Here is a 13,537-nt window from a genome sequence, read left to right as displayed (position 1 = left end):
CAGCTCTTGTTTTGAAAACTTTTTGATATGTCATATCCTTTGTGGATATGAAACAGTAGATAGTAAACATGTGATTATGTCATGTTAGATATGTGTTTATGCTGTAATTTAAAATAGGAGCTACGGAAATGTGTTGCTTTTTGCCATGGCAGGTTTTCAACATAAGTTCAGATGCCGAGTTTTAAACACTCAATAATGACACGTGTACATAATCAGTACAGTAATTAAAGCATGATTTGCTACATTTTAGCTGAAAATTAAATGAACTATGTAACACAACCCCGAAAAAGATAATAAAAAAATAACTCAGGTATATACTCACATTTTCCACTACAACTTTTGTATTGAGTAACCAAACATGATTTCCAAAGGAGTTTGGAGCTCTTTAGTGACATACCAACTAAATCTATACTTTAATTGTGTAATTTTTAGCTCGACTATTCGAAGAATAAGTAGAGCTATCCTACTCACCACGGCGTCGGCGTAGACCTGCATCACACCTTGGTTAAATTTTTCGTACCAGTCCACATTTTGACAAAGTCTTTTGAGATAAAGCTTTGAAACTTTCAACACTTGTTTACCATCACCATGACCAATTATAGGCAAGAGCACATAACTCCATCAAGGATTTTGGCTGAATTATGGCCCCTTTTGACTTAGAAATCATGGTTAAGTTTTTCGTACCAGTTCATATTTTGACAAAGTCTTTTGAGATAAAGCTTTGAAACTTTCAACACTTGTTTACCATCACCATGTCCAGTTATAGGCAAGAGTACATAACTCCATCAAGGATTTTGGCTGAATTATGGCCCCTTTCGACTTAAAAATCTCGGTTAAGTTTTTCGTACCAGTTCATATTTTGACAAAGTCTTTTGAGATAAAGCTTTGAAACTTTCAACACCTGTTAACCATCACCATGTCCAGTTATAGGCAAGAGAACATAACTCCATCAAGGATTTTGGCTGAATTATGGCCCCTTTGACTTAGAAATCTTGGTTAAGTTTTTCGTATCAGTTCATATTTTGACAAAGTCTTTTGAGATAAAGCTTTGAAACTTTCAGCACCTGTTTACCATCACCATGTCCAGTTATAGGCAAGAGTACATATCTCCATCAAGGATTTAGGCTGAATTATGACCCCTTTTGACTTAAAAATCTCGGTTAAGTTTTTTGTACTAGTTCATATTTTGACAAAGTCTTTTGAGATAAAGCTTTGAAACTTTCAGCACCTGTTTACCATCACCATGTCCAGTTATAGGCAAGAGTACATAACTCCATCAATGATTTTGGCTGAATTATGGCCCCTTTTGACATAGAAATCTTGGTTAAGTTTTTCATACCAGTTAATATTTTGTGTAAAGTGTTTGACATATGGCTTTGAAACTTTTATCACTTGTTCAGTATAATAGTCTCTATCTGTAGGAAAGAGTACATAACTCTGTCATCTATTTTGGCTGAATTATGGCCCTTTTTGGACTTGGAAATTTGTTCTGTTTTCGTACAAGTCCACGTTTTGTCAAAACTATTTGACATATTGCTTTTAAACTTTGAACACTTGTTTATCGTCATGATTTCAATCTGTAGGCAAGAGTACATAAATCTGACAACTATTTTGGCTGAATTATGGCCCTTTTTGGACCTTGAAATTGGTTCACACATTGCCATTTAGTGCAAGACTTATCGAAATCCACAAATACAGGAACATTGTTTGTCTAATCTTTTTTTTTCTTTTGTCTGAATATCTGTGGTAATATTTTAACCCCATTCTTCAGTCAATTCTTCGAATTGTCGAGCCCGCTGTCATCCGACAGCTTTTGTTTAGTTATAGGTGTATTTTCTCTATTACGAAATACTGAATTTCATTTTGCATCAGCATAACGCTCAAGAAGGCCATTTTCGATCTCTATGTTGATTTTCGCAAACACTAATAATAGTGCCTACAAGGTGTTAAATATCTATGAAAAGGTCATCAATTGAACTTTAACATGCCGTCATCAATATAACTTATTTTAAAGCATATTTCAGTAAATGATCCATAACATGGCACTTTATTGAAAATCCCTACCTGTTCTTGTCTAAGCCGTTACGTCAAAATAACATTTCAAATGGTCAATCAAAAATAACATCGCAGATGGCGACTTCAAAGTTTCTTCTAAAGGAGCAGCATGCCATACTTTGGTAAACAGTTACTATACTTAAAAAAATCTTGTGAAATATTAAGTAATAATTTGTATTTGCACGAAGGCTTCACAAAATTATGACATAAATGAGCTCAAATGTTCAGGTAAAATAAAACACTACAAGATTAGAATCTCTCCTTCCCAACAAATTAAGGTCGTCTAAAAAAGTGTATGAAAGAAAAGATCTGTCAGATCATATGCAAATATGTTTATCATCCAAAACGATTTAGATTCAAATGAACTAAAAACAGAAACAAGTTCATTCTAATTTTTCAATAATCTTTAAAATTTTGTACGGCTTAGAGAGATTGAAGCTGTTCTTTTGAAAAACATTGAAAATTGGCACTAATGTCGAAATATAGACCAGGTTCGTAGGCAATTAGTGATCGTGTCAGGATTTTGTCTTCTTTCCGTACACAATTTAGTAGGAAAATCTTTGAATTTCTGCCTTCTTACCGTACACTTTTGACCTACGTCTGTCTGTTCACTAGGCAAATTTTAAAACAAGTTTATTTTTTTAAGAAATATGTGATTTTCAGGCCTTGACCTTAACTTTTTTCAGCAGTTGCCAGCAGGTCCACCAACTGCTAAAATCTAGTAGACCTGCTCAGACTTTAGTGGACCTCCAATTCTATCACATAAATTGTGATGTTGTAGACGTCATAACTTCATATGAGTCAAAGAAACAGGACTTATTTCTAAAATAATTAAAAATGGAAGACTGTAGCAAGCTGTTATCCCGAAAAATAATTATTTTGAAAAGTGTCCCAAAATATGGACACAATAATCATCATCCTCCCGACCTGTGTTAAAAGTGAGAGAAAAAAAACATCAACAATTATCGGTAATTATTCTGATGATAAACTAAGTAATTGGCCTTGTTTTCATCATCAATTAACACCCCCTCAAAGAGCTAAAAGAAGTGTGTCGGTTATTGTGGCATCTGAAGTGGAGATCAAAGCAGTAATAGTTTCCCCGAGATTGTCATGGCATTGCGTCATGTTTTCGCGCCATGTGACACATCACTGTTTGATCGTACTTTCTCGATTCCTTTAATTGTTGAGAAGAAATCAGTAAAAAAGTTTTTTTCTAATTTTTTTTAAAAGCGAATGTGCAATATCCCGAATAAACTGACATGTAAATGTGTCAAACCGTGAACGGTGATAGTGGATGTCCTACCTCTGTGACCTATTTGCCCTCAAGAAAGTTACATTATTGTTTGAGAAGAATATGTAACAAAGTGTTGTATCAAAAAATACATGTACAAAGAATCATTTAAAACTTATTAAAAACCGCAACGACATCATACTGCTTTATTTTAAAACCACATTTCTATTTACGTTCATGAGGTCACGTAACCCATTCTCATGATTCTGCCGCGCTAACAGAAATCTGTTTGCCAAAAATTGTTTTACTCCATGTATTTAAATTGCTGCCGCTTTTTCTTTATTTAAGATTTTTTTATTGTGTTTTTTGTACTTTCTGGTCAAAAGTCTGAATTTTATTACCATAGTATGTACCGTTTATTTACTTTAAGAAAGAAATAAATAATCAAGATCGCGCTGTTTGAAATTTTACAAAACATTATATGAAAATTTGATCGTTTTTAAAGAATTTTGCCTACATTCCTGTCGATATCTTATTAATATTGTTATAGAATTCAAACTGTATTAGTTCTCAAGCGGTGTTGAAACTTTTAAGCGATTATATTAAAAAATGAATGCACTACGCGCGTTTTTTGTGCCAAAAGTAACAGCAATGTAAATTAGATATTACGATAGGGCGCACGTGCTTGGGGAATGGAAAATTACCAGCATGACGTTTTGATATTTTACGATTCGCGGTAAATTCCAGTCAATCCAGGTAATTTTGCCTGATGTAATTTCTCAATTTGGTAAAGTTACCACGTAAAAACCACTCGCCGGAGTAGTCCATTTGTGCTATCCTGACTTTAACTCGCCAATGTTTATAACAGTAGAATGCTGTTCTTAAGGCAAAATCAACTTTTGTTTTGTGAATTCGCCGATATGGGTACGATTTCCCCCCCTATTTATCACTTTTAAGGGTTTTATTTTATTTGCAGACCGTGACTGAAAACTGGTTGACCGTCGGTCTACCCAACTTTTGATAGTTAGTGGACCTGCCGATATTTTAGTTGCGTCGGTCCAACGGTCCACCACTAAGGTGGAGGTCTGATTTTCAGGGAACTAGCTGATACACACGTTTTGTCTATGTACATGGTCTATGTGTACTTTATAGTTGGCAAAAATCGCAAAAGAAAGGGATGAAAATTTCAAAAAACCGAGTCTCTCCTGGCTTAAATTTATTTTCCAATGTTTTTCTTGCATTCAAGGGCAAAGTTCAGAAAATCGAGCTGTCGTCTGAGGTAATGATACACAGCCGATAAAAGACAAATGTCAGTGCTGTGTTATACGAAAAAAGTCTCCCCTAAAAGAAATATTAACAGAGAATTCAATGAACAAATAAGGAGCCTACCTTTCCTCAATATCCACGTCCGCCATCCGTACTATTTCTTGCCATACACCAGGTCATGTGACAGCATACAGTGATACTGTTCACTGTGGCAAAACCAGTAGTCAGTCTCTGAAGTATGAGGTGATGTTTCTATGCATTTTCATGTCTGTCATTATCGTGAAATGGCACTAGAAGTATAATCCTTCAAAAGCAGAAGGAGGGGTATATTGTTTTGCAGATGTTGGTATGTCTGTCTGTCGGTATGTAGACCAATCCGTTTCCGGATGGTAACTTAAAAACACTTGGGCCTAGGATCATGAAAGTTGATTGGAAGATTGGTCATAACCAGCAGATGACCACTATTGATTTTGATATCAGTAGGTCAAAGGTCAAGGGCACAGTGACCTAAAACAGTTAAATGGTTTCCGGATGATGACTCAAGAACGCATAAGCCTAGGATCATGAAAATTGACAGGAACGTTGGTCCTGACCAGCAGATAGCCCCTATTGATTTTGAGATCAATAGGTCAAAGGTCAAGGTCACAGTAACACGGAACAGGTAAATGGTTTCCGGACGATAACTCACAATGCTTTGGCCTAGGATCATGAAAGTTGATAGGAAGGTTGGTCATCAACTGCAGATGACCCCTATTGATTTTGAGGTCAGAGGTCAAGGTCACAGTGACCCTGAAGAGTTAAACAGTTTTTGAATGATAACTTTAAGAACGCTTTGGCCTAGGATCATGAAATTTGATGGGGAGGTTGATATGACCAGCAGATGACCCTTATCCATTTTGAGGTCAGTAGGTCAAAGGTCAAGGTCACAGTAACCCAGAACAGTTATATGGTTTCTGGATGATAACTTGAGAATGCTTGGGCCTAGGAAACTTGATAGTGAGGTTGATCATGACCAGCAGATGACCCCTATTGATGTTAAGGTCAGTAGGTCTAAGGTCAAGGTCACAGTGACCCAGAACAGTTAAATGGTTTCTGGATAATAACTCAAGAATGCTTGGGCCTAGGATCATAAAACTTAATAGGGAGGCTGATCATGATCAGCAGATGACCTCTATTTATTTTAAGGTCAGTTGGTCAAAGGTCAAGGTCACATTTACCCAGAACAGTTGAACTGGATTCCATGATGAATCTGTCAGATCTCATCATAGGTTCCGGAGTTACGGCCCCTGAAAAGAGCCAAATTTTGGTAATTTTTACCTTGTGAAGACGATAGAAATGACATTTTATATTTGATTTTAACCACACTTATACTCAAGTTAAGTCACAATAAGAGCTCGGTTCCTTTCGAAAACCGGCTAGATTCCATCATGGGTTCCAGAGTTACTGCCCATGAAAGGGGCAAAATTTTCTATTTTGGCCCTTTCAGCCATATAGAGGTTTCATTTATGCTTTGATTTGATAAAACTTGCACAGAATTATTATCTTGATGATCTCTAGGCCTGGATCAAAACTGGGTCATGTCGGGTCAAAAACAAGGTCATCAGATCAAATCAAAGGAAAAGCTTGTTAACAAGCTAGAGGCCACATTTATGACCCTGTCTGCATGAAACTGAGTTAGAATGTTTATCTTGATGATTTCTAGGCCAAGTTTGAAACTGGGTCATATGGGGTCAGAAACTAGGTCATCAGGTCAAATCAAAGGAAAAGCTTGTTAACTCTCTTAAGGCCACATTTATGACCCTATCTTCCTGAAACTAGGTCAGAATGTTTATCTTGATGATTCCTAGGCCAAGTTTGAAACTGGGTCATATGGGGTCAAAAACTATGTCACCCAGTCAAATCAAAGGAAAAGCTTGTTAACACTCTTGTTCATTTGATGTGCATGAAACTTGGTCAGAATGTTTGTCTGCATGAAATATCGTATGAATTTTTATCTGGGTCATGTGGGGTCAAAACCTAGGTCACCAGGTCAAATCGAAGTGTAAGCTTGTTTCCACCGACGGGGGCACATTTTTAGCTCGACTATATGAAGTATAAGGAGAGCTATCCTACTCGCCCCGGCGTCTGCGTCTTTCCGCGTCCCCACCTTGGTTAAAGTTTTGGTGCACTTTCCCTTTTTTCAACTTATCTCTGTAATATCTTGATGGATTTGATTCAAACTTGAAATACTTATTCCTCATCATCATCCACATCATCTGACATAAGGGCTATAACTCTGGCACCAAAATTTCATGAATTTTCCCCCCCTTTTCACTTAGATTTTCAGGTTAAAGTTTTGATGCACTTTCACTCTATCTCTGTTATTACTGAATGGATTTGATTCAAACTTAAAATAGTTGTTCAACATCATCACTCACATCATATGACACAAGGTGCATAACTCTGGCACCATTTTTTCCTGAATTATTCCCCCTTTTTACTTAGAATTTCAGGTTAAAGTTTTGGTGCACTTTCACTCTACCTCTGTTATTACTGTATGGATTTGATTCAAACTTAAAATAGTTGTTCAGCATCATCACCCACATCATATGACACAAGATGCATAACTCTGGCACAATTTTTCATGAATTATTCCCCTTTTAACTTAGAATTTCAGGTTAAAGTTTTATGCACTTTCACTCTATCTCTGTTATTACTGAATGGATCTGATTCAAACTTGTTCAACATCATTACCCTTATCATATGACACAAGGTGCATAACTCTGGGACCAATCTTTCATGAATTATTTCCCCTTTTTACTTAGAATTTTAGGTTAAAGTTTTGATGCACTTTCACTCTGTCTCTGTTATTACTGAATGGATTTGATTCAAACTTAAAATAGTTGTTCAACATCATCACCCACACCATATGGTGCAAGGTGCATAACTCTGGCACCAATTTTTTATTAATTATTCCCTCTTTTTACTTAGAAATTTAGGTTAAAGTTTTGATGCACTTTCACTCTGTCTCTGTTATTACTGAATGGATTTGATTCAAATTTAAAATAGTTGTTCAACATCATCACCCACACCATATGGCACAAGGTGCATAACTCTAGCACCAATATTTAATGAATTATGCCCCTTTTTGCTTAGGATATACTTATATAGTGTTTTGATACATTTTATCTTTACCTCTCGTATTATTTTGATATTTTTGACATAGACTCAGGCTATTGTGTAATATCTTCATCCACAATTGGAGTCATTAAACACTCCAGTGACAGCTCTAGTTTCCTCAGATGTGCCCAGTTTCACTATCCAGCATCGAAATAGTTGAGCGCGCTGTCTCCTGTGACAGCTCTTGTTGTTTCTATCTTCATAAATTTGGGTCAGAATGTTATCATGAAGTCTTGGATGATTTCAGATATGGGTCACATGGGGTCAGAAACTAGGTCATTAGGTCAAATCATAGGAAAAGCTTGTATTCACTCTAGACGCCACTTTTTTTGCTCCAATCTTCCTGAAACTTTGTCAGAATGTTTGTTTTCATGAAATTTTGGACAAGTTCGAATATGGGGTAAAAAAAACTAGGTCATTATGTCAAATCAAAGAAAATGCTTGTTTACACTCAAGAGGCCACATTTTTGGTCCAATCTTAATGAAAATTGGTCAGAATATTCGTCTCCATGAAATGACTAGGTAAAACATGTTTACACTGTTATGGTGTGTTACTCAGGTAAGTGACCTAGGGCCATCTTGGCCCTTTTGTCTTAAAAATGTCACCAAGGATGTCATCTTATTCATGTAAGTATGAAATAGTGGAGGCCAAATAATATAAATATATATTAGCTTGAAACCATGCAACATGTTATAACATAATGAAAAGGTCTGTTTCAGGTCACATTGTAAACTAATATTTATCAAAATTCATTTTATATTGATTAGGTCTTTTGTCAGTTAATATTTTATTAACAGAAAAGTGCTATAAAAAATCTGTAAAAAAATATATCAGAAATGAACTATGATAGTGGTACACTTGCGTCTGTAAGTGTTTTTTACTTGGTGTACTTGATGCGCTAGGGTAAACCAGAGATAGTTCCTTAAGTTTTGATGTTACTTTTCATAAAAAATTCACTGATTGTCAGCTTTTTTGAAGGAATAATGGAAAAATTGCATATGACATCGGGTGTAATTAGAATCATGAACGGACATTCTAAACTTAGTTTTGGTTTTGAAATTCATCAAATTTATGCATTTTCCAGTTGATATTATGGACGGATTAAACTGCATTGATATATTTAACAATGGTCTAATTTAAGGTTTGCATGAAGAAATTGTACAGGGCGCTTTTCACGTGCTCAGTAATCAGCTAATTCGTCAATAGGCGCTATTTTGACAGTACAAAGGATCAGTTCTCTTTATTGATTCATTTAAAAACTTCATTGATTCTCATTGACTGTGTGCACTTGCCGTGACAATTTGCTGATCAAACAAATGGCGAGGCATGTCTACTGGATAAGGGGCGGGATTTAGCAGAAGATCAAAGGCAGTAGGGCACATTTTAAGGGCAGCGTGGCGGCAGTTAAAAAGGGCAGGGCGGGGCGCCCCCGCTGCTTCGCTATAGAAATAACACTAATCTCCTTCTATTCATTTTTGGTAAAATTTCGTTTTATAGGCTGAAAAGTAGTAATCTGTTCAAGATGATTAAAAATATACTTTGGTATATGTATTCACACAGAATTTTGTTTGCAGATTAGTATTGATATCTTAAGTAAATAACAATTGAAATTATATCAAATCATTACTTATTCATTAAGAAATTGATTACTGGACGGCTAGAAAATCCCCTGAGAATTTGCTAGCCGTCCGGTAACTGGACTGCTAGAACATAGGCTAGGTGACCGGTTACCGGATGGCTAGGCACTTTCTTACATAAATGGCATATGCTATATATTGTTAGAAAGATGTATTTTTAGCTTGACTATTCGATGAATAGTCTAGCTATTCTACTCACCCTGGCGTCAGCATTGGCGTCAAGTGATTTTTTTACTTTTTTTGGCAACAGCCCATGCCTTTTCAATTGGGAATTTTTAGCGCGATAAACTTCAAAATTGGGAAAAATTTACAAACCTTAATAAAGAAATCATTTTGAAAAGTTTTATTTTAAGGTGGGGGCCTCCGTGGCCGAGTGGTTAGAGTCGTTGACTTCAAACCATTTGCCCCTCATCGATGTGGGTTCGAAACCTCATTTGGGGCGTAGAATTCTTCACGTGAGGAAGCCATCCAGCTGGCTTACGGAAGGTCCTTGGTTCTACCCAGGTGCCCGCTCGTGATGAAATAGTGCACGGAGGGGCACCTGGGGTCTTCCTCCACCATTAAAGCTGGAAAATCGCCATTATGACCTAACATTGTGTGGGTGCGACGTTAAACCCAACAAAATAAATAAATAAATTTATTTTAAGGTAAATTTATTTCATTCAAATATGTACTGAGGTTGAACAGACAGGTTATTTTCTGATGTCACAGGATCTGATGGCTCAGATAGTTTAGGGTCACCATGAGCTTCTGTTGATTTCTGAGGGTCATTTTGTGGGGACTCAGATTTCTTGGACAGATCACTTTGCTTTTCTGACGTTTGATTTGAATTTAATTTCTCTTTAACTTGACCAAAAGATGTTCGAATGTCCGGAGTACCGATGGCGTACACGTTTAAGTTTTATTTTCTTATTATAATATTTGGAATTATGCGACATTTTTCGATAATTTAGGTAATTTTCTAACAATTTTTTTTCCGACTCATTTTGACGCATGAAAAAGCGTTTAGCGACCGTGATGAAAGTCATACTAAATGCCGTACTATGCCGTGACCCGTTTTATGTAAACAACGCGCTTCGAGTTGGCAACAAAATTCTGCGAATAAACCATGATTAGAGTCGGAATTTTTATGATTATTTGCATCGTTTTAGTTCAGCTTTAACAAGAAATCAATCTAATTGGGAAAAATCATCTCGTTTTGGGGAATTTTTAAGCATTTTTTGGGAATTTTGACCATTTTTGTCAATTGGGAAGATGCCGAATTTCGGAGTCAAATCGGCGCAAAAAAAAATCACTGGCGTCACACCATGGTTAAAGTACATATGGCTATCATTTTGTGGCATATAGCTTTGAAACTTATTTTTAGCTGAAAGTGCTCAAGGTGAGCTTTTGTGATCGCCCTGTGTTCGTCGTCTGTTGTCCGTCCGTCCGTCGTCAACAATTTGACTGTTAACACTCTAGAGGTCACAATTTTGGCCCAGTCTTAATGAAACTTGGTCAGAATGTTACCCTCAATAAAATCTTGGACATGTTCGATATTGGGTCATCTGGGGTCAAAAACTAGGTCACCATGTCAAATGAAAGGAAAAGCTTGTTAACACTCTAGATGTCATAATTTTGGTCCAGACTTAATGAAAATTGGTCAGAATGTTACTCTCAATAAAATCTTGGAAAAGTTCGATATTGGGTAATCTTGGGTTAAAAACTAGGTCACCAGGTAAAATCTAAGGAAAAGCTTGTTAACACTGTAGAGGCCACATTTATGATATATCTTCATGAAACTTGGTCAGAATGTTAATCTTGATGATCTTTAGGTCAGGTTCGAATCTTGGTTATGTGGGGTCAGTAAGTAGGTCACCAGGTCAAATCAAAGGAAAAGCTAGTTAACACTCTAGAGGCCACATTTATGACCATATCTTAATGAAACATGGTCAGAATGTTAATCTTGATGATCTTTAGGTCAAATTCTAATCTTGGTCAGGTGGGATAAAAAACTAGGTCATCGGGTCAAATCAAAGAAAAAGCTACTTAACACTCTAGAGGCCACATTCTTGGCCATATCTTAATGAAACTTGGTCAGTATATTATTCTTGATGATCTTTAGGTCAAGTTTGAATCTGGGTCAGGTGGGGTCAAAAACTAGGTCATCAGGTCAAATCAAATATAAAGCTTGTTAGCACTCTAGAGGCCACATTTATGACCATATCTTAATGAAACTTGGTCAGAATGTTAATCTTGATGGTCAGTAGGTCAGGTGAACGATACAGGGCCTTCATGGCCCTTTGTTTCTTTTGTGATCGCGCAGTGTCCGTCGTCCGTCCGTCCGTGCGTGCGTCCGTAAACTTTTGCTTGTGACCACTCTAGAGGTCACATTTTTCATTGGATCTTTATGAAAGTTGGTCAGAATGTTCATCTTGATGATATCTAGGTCAGGTTCGAAACTGGGTCACGTGCCTTCAAAAACTAGGTCAGTAGGTCTAAAAATAGAAAAACCTTGTGACCTCTCTAGAGGCCATATATTTCATAAGATCTTCATCAAAATTAGTCAGAATGTTCACCTTGATGATATCTAGGTCAAGTTCGAAACTGGGTCACGTGCCCTCAAAAACTAGGTCAGTAGGTCTAAAAATAGAAAAACCTTGTGACCTCTCTAGAGGCCATATATTTCACAAGATCTTCATGAAAATTGGTCAGAACGTTCACCTTGATGATATCTAGGTCTAGTTCGAAACTGGGTCACGTGCCCTCAAAAACTATGTCAGTAGGTCAAATAATAGAAAAACCTTGTGACCTCTCTAAAGGCCATATTTTTCATGGGATCTATATGAAAGTTGGTCTGAATGTTCATCATGATGATATCTAGGTCAAGTTCGAAACTGGGTCATGTGCGATCAAAAACTAGGTCAGTAGGTCTAAAAATAGAAAAACCTTGTGACCTCTCTAGAGGCCATATATTTCATGAGATCTTCATGAAAATTGGTCAGAATGTTCACCTTGATGATATCTAGGTCAGTTTCGAAAGTGGGTCACGTGCCTTCAAAAACTAGGTCAGTAGGTCAAATAATAGAAAAACCTTGTGACCTCTCTAGAGGCCATATTTTTCATGGGATCTGTATGAAAGTTGGTCTGAATGTTCATCTTAATGATATCTAGGTCAAGTTCAAAAGTGGATCACGTGCCTTCAAAAACTAGGTCAGTAGTTCAGATAATAGAAAAACCTTGTGACCTCTCTAAAGACCATATTTTTCAAGGGATCTGTATGAAAATTGGTCTGAATGTTCATCTTGATGATATCTAGGTCAAGTTCGAAACAGGGTCATGTGTGGACAAAAACTAGGTCAGCAGGTCTAAAAATAGAAAAACCTTGTGACCTTTCTAGAGACCATACTTGTGAATGGATCTCCATTAAAATTGGTCAGAATGTTCACCTTGATGATATCTAGGTCAAGTTTGAAACAAGGTCACGTGCCTTAAAAAACTAGGTCAGTAGGTCAAATAATAAAAAACCTTGTGACCTCTCTAGAGGCCATACTTTTCATGGGATCTGTATGAAAGTTGGTCTGAATGTTCATCTTGATGATATCTAGGTCAAGTTTGAAACTGGGTCAACTGCAGTCGAAAACTAGGTCAGTAGGTCTAAAATTATTAAAATCTTTTGACCTCTCTAGAGGCCATATTTTTCAATGGATCTTCATGAAAATTGATCTGAATGTTCATCTTGATGATATCTAGGTCAGTTTCAAAACTGGGTCACGTGCGGTCAAAAACTAGGCCAGTAGGTATAGAAATAGAAAAACCTTGTGACCTCTCTAGAGGCCATATTTTTCATGAGATCTTCATGAAAATTAGTGAGAATGTCCACCTTGATGATATCTAGGTAAAGTTCAAAACAGGGTTACGTACCTTCGAAAACTAGGTCAATAGGTCAAATAATAGAAAAACCTTGTGACCTCTGTAGAGACCATATTTTTCAATGGATCTTCATGAAAAATGGTCAGAATTCTTATCTTGATAATACCTAGGTCAAGTTCAAAACTGGGTCACATGAGCTCAAAAACTAGGTCACTATGTCAAATAGTGACGTCATACTCAAAACTGGGTCATGTGGGAAGAGGTGAGCGATTCAGGACCATCATGGTCCTCTTGTTTGTGTCAGTTACCAACCTCACTGTGTCAAGTCCAATACAT

At 36.7% G+C, this 13,537-nt stretch overlaps 1 protein-coding gene across 2 annotated transcripts in view; it reads left to right on the top strand.

Moving 5' to 3' along the window:
* LOC123525545 (uncharacterized) overlaps positions 1–13,537 on the top strand; it is a 69,717-nt gene that overhangs the window by 10,522 nt on the left and 45,658 nt on the right. The window lies entirely within an intron of this gene.

This window comes from Mercenaria mercenaria, chromosome 3, assembly GCF_021730395.1.
Source record: "Mercenaria mercenaria strain notata chromosome 3, MADL_Memer_1, whole genome shotgun sequence".
NCBI lineage: Eukaryota > Metazoa > Mollusca > Bivalvia > Venerida > Veneridae > Mercenaria > Mercenaria mercenaria.
This window is presented reverse-complemented; position numbering and strand designations above follow the sequence as displayed.